This window comes from Chiloscyllium plagiosum, chromosome 30 (assembly GCF_004010195.1).
Source record: "Chiloscyllium plagiosum isolate BGI_BamShark_2017 chromosome 30, ASM401019v2, whole genome shotgun sequence".
NCBI lineage: Eukaryota > Metazoa > Chordata > Chondrichthyes > Orectolobiformes > Hemiscylliidae > Chiloscyllium > Chiloscyllium plagiosum.
In genome coordinates, this window is record NC_057739.1 from 2,782,892 (window position 1) to 2,790,708 (window position 7,817).

Consider the following 7,817-nt stretch of genomic DNA (forward strand, 5'->3'; position numbering starts at 1 on the left):
GCTCTGCCCCAGAGGGCAGTGGAGGCCCACTCTCTGGATTAATTTAAGAAAGAGTTGGATAGATCTCTCAAGGATAGTGGAATCAAGGGTTATGGTGATAAGGCAGGAACAGGATACTGATTAAGGATGATCAGCCATGATCAAAATGAATGGTGGTGCAGGCTTGAAGGGCAGAATGGCCTAATCCTGCACCTATTGTCTATTGAAAGGGCAGCCCCATTTTACCGCAAGTGAGGTGACGGGACCTGGAGTGGTACTGAGAGTCACAGGGCCAGACAACTCTACTGCTGGGAAAAGGCAGTGTCTCATCACCAGAGTATGCAGTAACTAAGGGGCTGGTAAAAATGATTGAAGGAGGGGATATGCCTGTTCCTCTTTCCCAGGTGCATCTGGAGTATGAGTTTGGCTTGGGACCAGTGACTGTGGGAGTTGTCCCCACTTGACTTGTGGATGAGATTGACCAGCTCCTTGGCAATGACCTGGAAGGTTCAAAGGTATTAGCACGCCCAGTGGTGTCTGAGAAACCAGGGGGACAGAGCAGCTGCAGGAGAAAGTGCTTGCTATTTTGCCTGACTGTAATCACTCAGTCTTTGATCAGACATGTTCAGCTAGTAGAACATGCTGTGACCAGAAAGCCCTTTGCTTCATTTATCTGAAACCTGGCTCAGACTGTGGCTGAGGTAGGAGCAGTTTAAAAACGACTGTCTTAAACACACGCAGTTGGTGAGGAAGTGAGAAGTAGATAGTGATCCACTAGGTAATACTGCTGCTGAGGAGCTGGGAGGAAATATTGCGGATCGTTTATAAAATTCCGATGGCTGAGCATGCTGCTGTATGTAAAACCCAAAATCACACCAACCAACATTTGTACCGGCAAAGCTCCACAGGATGTGGTGAGGTTTTGCAAAACCGGTCACATCTGCCAGGTTGTGGGGAAACCTCAACCCTCAATAAGACCTGCCCCTCTGACTCTCAGCTTTTGTGGAGCCATTCAGCATGGTGGCAGTGGACTGTGTGAGACCCCTGCTCCAAACAAAAGAGGCCCACCAGCATATCCCCACCATTGTGGGCAGCACAGTGGCACAGTGGTTAGCACTGCTGCCTCACAGCGCCAGAGAACTGGGTTCAAATCCCAACTTCAGGCGACTGTCTGTGTGGAGTTTGCACATTCTCTCTGTGTCTGCGTGGGTTTCCTCCGGGTGCTCCGGTTTCCTCCCACAGTCCAAAGATGTGCAGGTCAGGTGAATTGGCCATGCTAAATTGCCCGTAGTGTTAGGGGCAGGGTTAAATGTAGGGGCATGGGTCTGGGTGGGTGCCCTTCGGCGGGTCGGTGTGGACTTGGGCCGAAGGGCCTGTTTCCACACTATAAGTAATCTAATCTAATCAATCATTGACAGGACTACTTGTTTCCCAGAGGCTTTTCCCTGAGATCGATGTTGCCAAGACAGTGGGAGGAAATTGAGCCAATTCTTCACCCAATACGGTCTTCCAATCAGATCTGGGCTCTCACCTTGCCTCCAAAATATTCCAGAAAGTCATGCAGATTTGAGCACTGTCACAGGAACATTACCCCCAGACCCTTTAAAAACAAAGATGAGGGCACGTTGCCACAACTACCCCCCCCCCCCCCCGACTGGGATGAAGGAGTTCCTTCTGATTGCCACCAATGGGTCTGTTGGGTTTTATTCCAATTGAATTAATTTGGAGACACCCAGTGGGAGGGCCTCTGAAACTCACCGAGTTTTTAGTTTGGAAGAGAGAGCTCTCTGTGTTAGACAACGTGGCAGAATTGCAGGAGTGACTCTCACGAGTCTGAGAATAGTTGACAATCTCCCAGACCGTCATGAAAAAAACAGGGAGACAAATGTTCCAGGACGTGAATCTTTCAGCCAGGAGACCATCATTGCATTAGTTAGTGCGCCTACAACACAAGGTGGTCCATACCGAGTAACCAAGAGGAAGAAACTTATCTGACAGACGTCCCAGATTGTGGGAAAAAACAAAGGCTGTGTCATCTTGATAAAGCAATACCATTGTTGAGAAAGGAGTCAAACAGATAATGTCTGTCCCATTACCACTGAACTAGAAGGTGGAAGTAGCAAAGGGGATGGATTGGACTGAGACCTGGGTGTGGCCCACATCAAGCCCCATACTGCCAATACAGAAAAATTAGCAAACCAGCAAATATACAGTTAAAAATCACACAACACCAGGTTATAGTCCAGCAGGTTTAATTGGAAGCACTAGCTTTCGGAGCGCCGTTCCTTCATCGCAACCACCTGACGAAAGAGCATCGCTCTGAAAGCTAGTGCTTCCAATTAAACCTGTTGGACTATAACCTGGTGTTGTGTGATTTTTAACTTTGTCCACCCCAGTCCAACACCGGCACCTCCAAATCAAGTATTCAGCCATCCATGTGCTGCTCACTATGTTCAAGAGTTCATGCAGAGACCAGCCAGGTCATACCACTGTATGTGGATGTGGTAGAGGCCTCTGCCATAATATCAGGGTCAATATTCTACTGTATAGAAAGGAACCCTCAGTGTTCTGGCTCTGAAAACATTTCTGTACACTGTATAAAAGGTTGATTAGGTCACAGCTCGAGTATTGTGTGCAGTTCTGGAATCCACATTCTAAGAGGGGTGTAATAGCGCTGGAAAGGGTGCAAAGGACATTTACCAGGATGTTGCTTGAACTGGAGAGTTTCAGTTATGAAGAGAGATTGGACAGACTGTTTTCCTTAGAGCAGATGAGACTGAGAGGGAACGATATTAGATTAGATTAGATTCCCTACAGTGTGGAAACAGGCCCTTTGTCCCAACAAGTCCACATCGACCCTCTGAAGAGTAACCCACCCAGACCCTCTGACTAATGCACCTAACACTATGGGCAATTCAACAGGGCCAGTTCACCTGACCTGCACATCTTTGGACTGTGGGAGGAAACCCACGCAGACACGGGGAGAATGTGCAAACTCCACACAGTCAGTCACCTGAGGCCGGAATTGAACCTGGGAGCCTGGTGCTGTGAGGCAGCAGTGCTAACCACTGAGCCACCATGCCATATTGAAATGTATAAAACTATGAGATGTTCAAGAAGAGACTTATCCCCTTAATAGAGGGGTCAGTGACTGAGGGCATTGATTTAAAATTAGGGGCAGGTGGTTTCGAAGAGATGTGAAGAAAGGATTTTTCACTCAGGAGATGTTGAGAATCTAGAACCCACTACCTGTACGGGAGTTGGAGGCAGAAACCCTCATAACACTTCAGAAGTATTCAGACGTGCACTTGTGAAGCCAAGGCATGCAAGGCTATAGCCAAATGCTGAAAAATGTATTAGAATAGTTAGGGAGTTGCCTTTGATTATTGCAGACTTGATGGGCCGAAGGGCCAATTTCTGTGCTATAGACCTCTATGATTTTCTGGCTATCAGTTTAAGATAGACTTATGGAATTGATACAGAGAGACCACTGTTATACTGCCCGATGGCCCATTAACTTTGGTGGAAAAATATAAGACCCAAAGAACAAAGTTATTCCATTGGAGTTTGTTCCTTCAACCATAACACTTCAAAACCACCGAGATTATCAGAAGTGAAATGTGATTGCAGATGTTATTTCCAGAACCTAGACTTGACCAATCGCCATTATTTATGTTCTCATTCTCATTTTTCTCCTTTTCTGTAATGAAATAAAAATTAATCTCATTTCATTTACTCTGTGGGGAATATCTGATGACGATGGATCATAGCCGTGGATCACCAATCGACATATCAAATTTTTAAATTTGAAAATGATGACTAACACAGCGAAAGTGGCAGTAGATGTAAATCCAGCAGCAGTCTGGAGAGGAACCCTGGAATGTCACACATGCAAGTGTCAAGCTTCAACGGGCGAAATGCATTACAAACTGAACTGTAATCCCCTGGGAATATCTCAGACTAGGAACATGATTGGAGAAACGACTGCAGTCTGGTTAAGAGACATATTTTATATTTTCCCCTTTCAAGAATGCATTAAGGACAGGGGTTGAAAGTGGGTTTCAATCCTGGTCCACATGTAATAGTGGCCTGATGTGCCCCTTTGTGGCCTAGTACGCAGTGAAGGTTACAACAGCTTAAAAAAGAGAAAAGGATCTCTCTCACTGTCAATACTGGCAGCCAGACAATATTGGAAACAGGATAAATCAACCTACAAAGCCTAGACTTCAAAACTGACTATTCAACTACTAATGTCAGCACTGTCAGTAACATCCATTGCAATGGCCGCAATGTGCAACTATCCACTCTTCACAAATGACGTGGGGGTGCCGGTGTTGGACTGGGGTGGACAAGGTCAGAAGTCAGCTGACACCAGGCTATAGACCATCAGGTTTATTTGAAATCACAAGCTTTTGGAGTGCTGCCCCTTCATCAGGTGAAGACTTGACCTGACAAAGGGACAACACTCTGAAAGCTTGTGATTTCAAATAAACGTGATGGGACTATGACCTCTCGTCCCAGAATGCCCCACAAGAGGAAGTGTCTGCTCCATCAATTTAATCTACACCTTTTATCATCTTGAATATTTGATCTCCCCTCATTCTTCTAAACTCCTGAGAATATTGGCTTAAATCGTTCAATCTCTCTTCATACGACAAAGCCCTCATCTCTGGGATCACTCTAGTGAACCTCCTGTGAGCTGCCTCCAATACCACTACATCTTTCCTCAAATAAGGGGACCAAAACTGTGCACAATACTCCAGGTGCGGTCTCACCAATGCTGTGTATAGCTGCAATAATACTTTCTTACCTTTATATTCTATTCCTTTAGCTATAAAAGCCAACATTCTATTTCATCTAACTTTTGACCTTCACAAATGACCCATAGTGACTGACTCACATGTCTTTAACTTTTATCCTCATTTGGGCTCACTTACCATTTCTAATTTGTGATATTGTGATTTTGTTTCTTTTTGTGTTTAATAAATAGTAAACCCACTCTTTTCTAATCTCAAGAAAGCCTGGTTAAACTGGTTCCTTTTAAAATAAATGACTTTGGGTCTGGGAGAAGGATATTCATAAGGAAGGGACCCTTTGTAAATTGATCTTGTTGTGACCAATTTGAGGGGACAGGTGAATTAAGAAAGGGAGCCAGTTCACCCCTTTCCTCCCAGGAGCTTGATCATTTAGGGTAACCCATCTGGAACTGTAATAACCTGGCGGATCGTGCTCTGGGATCTGTGTCAGAACACATTTCATTTCCAATAATCAGCCCCTGCATGTTCTTTCTATGACAAGAATAGAAAGTTGGTCATCTTAAACCCTCATTCCTGATGAAGCGCTTCTGCCCGAAATGTTGATTTTCCTGCTCCTTGGATGCTGCATGACCTGCTGTGCTTTTCCAGCATCATATTCTCGACCCCCCACCTTAAACCAAACCCAGCGTCTCTTTAATAAGCTGAGGAGCCTTCACCTTTGTCATCTTCCTTGATGAGGCCAGATGTATTTTCATTTCTATCTCTCCAGTTTCTCTTAAAGTTTCCAAATGTGGGTCTGTTATTAATAGTAGCTGAAAATGTGTTGCTGGAAAAGCGCAGCAGGTCAGTCAGCATCCAAGGAGCAGGAGAATCGACGTTTCGGGCATGAGCCCTTCTTCAGGAATCTTCAGGCTCAGGCCCGAAACGTCGATTCTCCTGCTCCTTGGATGCTGCCTGACCTGCTGCACTTTTCCAGCAACCCATTTTTCAGCTCTGATCTCCAGCATCTGCAGACCTCATTTTCTCCTATATTAGTAGTATGCTCACTAGACAATTTGTAATTATCTGTCACTCCTGTGGCCTACTTTGTTTTCCAAAATTCACTTTCTTCCATTTGGGACTTTTTTCCTGGAGGGGAAGCTAGTTTTGAATTTTTCCATTCCAATCTCTTCCCTAAGGCTCTCAATGTCCCCTGCAACCTTCATTAATCTACCCTGCTGTCACATCATTTCCTCTTCTCTATCAAATTCCATAAGGGTGTCCTACATACAATTGCAAATGTTTTCTGGTGAGCCTCTGGTACATTTTTTGCAGCATTCTTTACTCTATCATGGAGACCTAATTGCTATTCTGAAAGAGATAAGTGCATCGCCATAGGATTTCCTACAAATATTCAGAAGGGGCACAGTCCAGTTTTGTTTTGGCCATTCCATACTTGTAGCAATTTTCTAAAATGATACAAAGTACACTTATAGGGATTCTCATGGACTTAGATACCAAGGGAATATTCTTCGTCCCATCAAAACTATGAGAGAGTTGCTCTGGATCGTTCTCATCGTTCACCTCCAGTGCAAATTTTCTGAGCTTGTCTATTTCCATTCTAATTATTTTGTTTATAAGTTGCCTCTTTTTCTTCCCTTTTTTTACACTTTTCACTCACTGTCCTCTCATAACTCCTTTTTTATCATATCTATTTGAGGTCAGACTCATTCTAGTTGATCGCTCTGAAAAATGACCTTTTCCTTCTTGAACTTCAAATGCTGAGATAATTTTTCATTGATCTCTGATTTCTGAGCTTTTATTTTTAGGCATATCCCCATTTCCTCTGCTGCAGCTTTCAAACTATATTTGACAACGGTCTCTAGGCATTGAAAGACAAATCCTCTCTCTGTACAAAGACCTGAGCACTAATGGTACTGGCGTTGACTCCCCAATGACGAGAGCACAGGGAAATGTGAAATCTTGTTTGCTTGTCTTCTGGAAAATTCTAGTGAACCAGTTTCATAGTCTAATTCAGTGCCAGTCTCAGATCATCCTAGTTTTGTTATGATCCCCATGGAGACCAGCAAACTAAAAAAAAACTTACTGAACAACCCCACTGAGAAAGACAATAGACAAGATTTCATTTGTTGTAGGTTTAAGAATCAAACAAAAATAACCATTTTGTGGTAAAGAACTTGAGTATCATTGAAACAGACATATTAGATTAGATTCCTTACATTGTGGAAGCAGGCCCTTCGGCCCAACCAGTCCTCTGAAGAGTATCCCACCCAGACCCATTTCCCTCCTAACACTAGTGGGCAATTTAGCATGGCCAATTCACCTGACCTGCACATCTTTGCATCGTGGGAGGAAACCCTCGCAGACACGGGGAGAATGTGCAAACTCCACACAGACAGTCGCCTGAGGCTGGAATCGAATCTAAGGCCCTAGTGCTGTGAGGCAGCAGTGCTAACCACTGAGCCACTGTGCCGTCCTATTATATTGAAGTTTTTGATCTTCTGCATATCAGGACAATTCACAAGAATAACAATTCAAGTGGAAACCAATATTTGTACTGCAGATAGAAATAAATTATACATTACATCAATTACACTATGCCTTTTACAACTCAACAAAGTGGGTGACAGCCATTTACTGGTTCAATTTCTCAGGGCAATGCCCTGACCAATCAAAGTCAACCTACTCAGTATAAAATTTAGTCAAAGTCTGGCATATAACTGTCAGTCATTATTACCGATTTTCAATGCCAACGCTTCCATCAATTAGAGCCTCCTTGCCAAGCAACTAGCACTTTCCACTTATAGAGTCATAGAGATGTACAGCTCGGAAACAGACCCTTCAGTCCAACCTGTCCATGCCGACCAGATATCCCAACCCAATCTAGTCTCGCCTGCCAGCACCCGGCCCATATCCCTCCAAACCCTTCCTATTCATATATCCATCCAAATGCCTTTTAAATGTTGCAATTGTACCAGCCTCTACCACATCCTCGGGCAGCTCATTCCATACACGTACCACCCTCTGTGTGAAAAAGGTCTCTTTTATATCTTTCCCCTCTCACCCTAAACCTATGCCCTC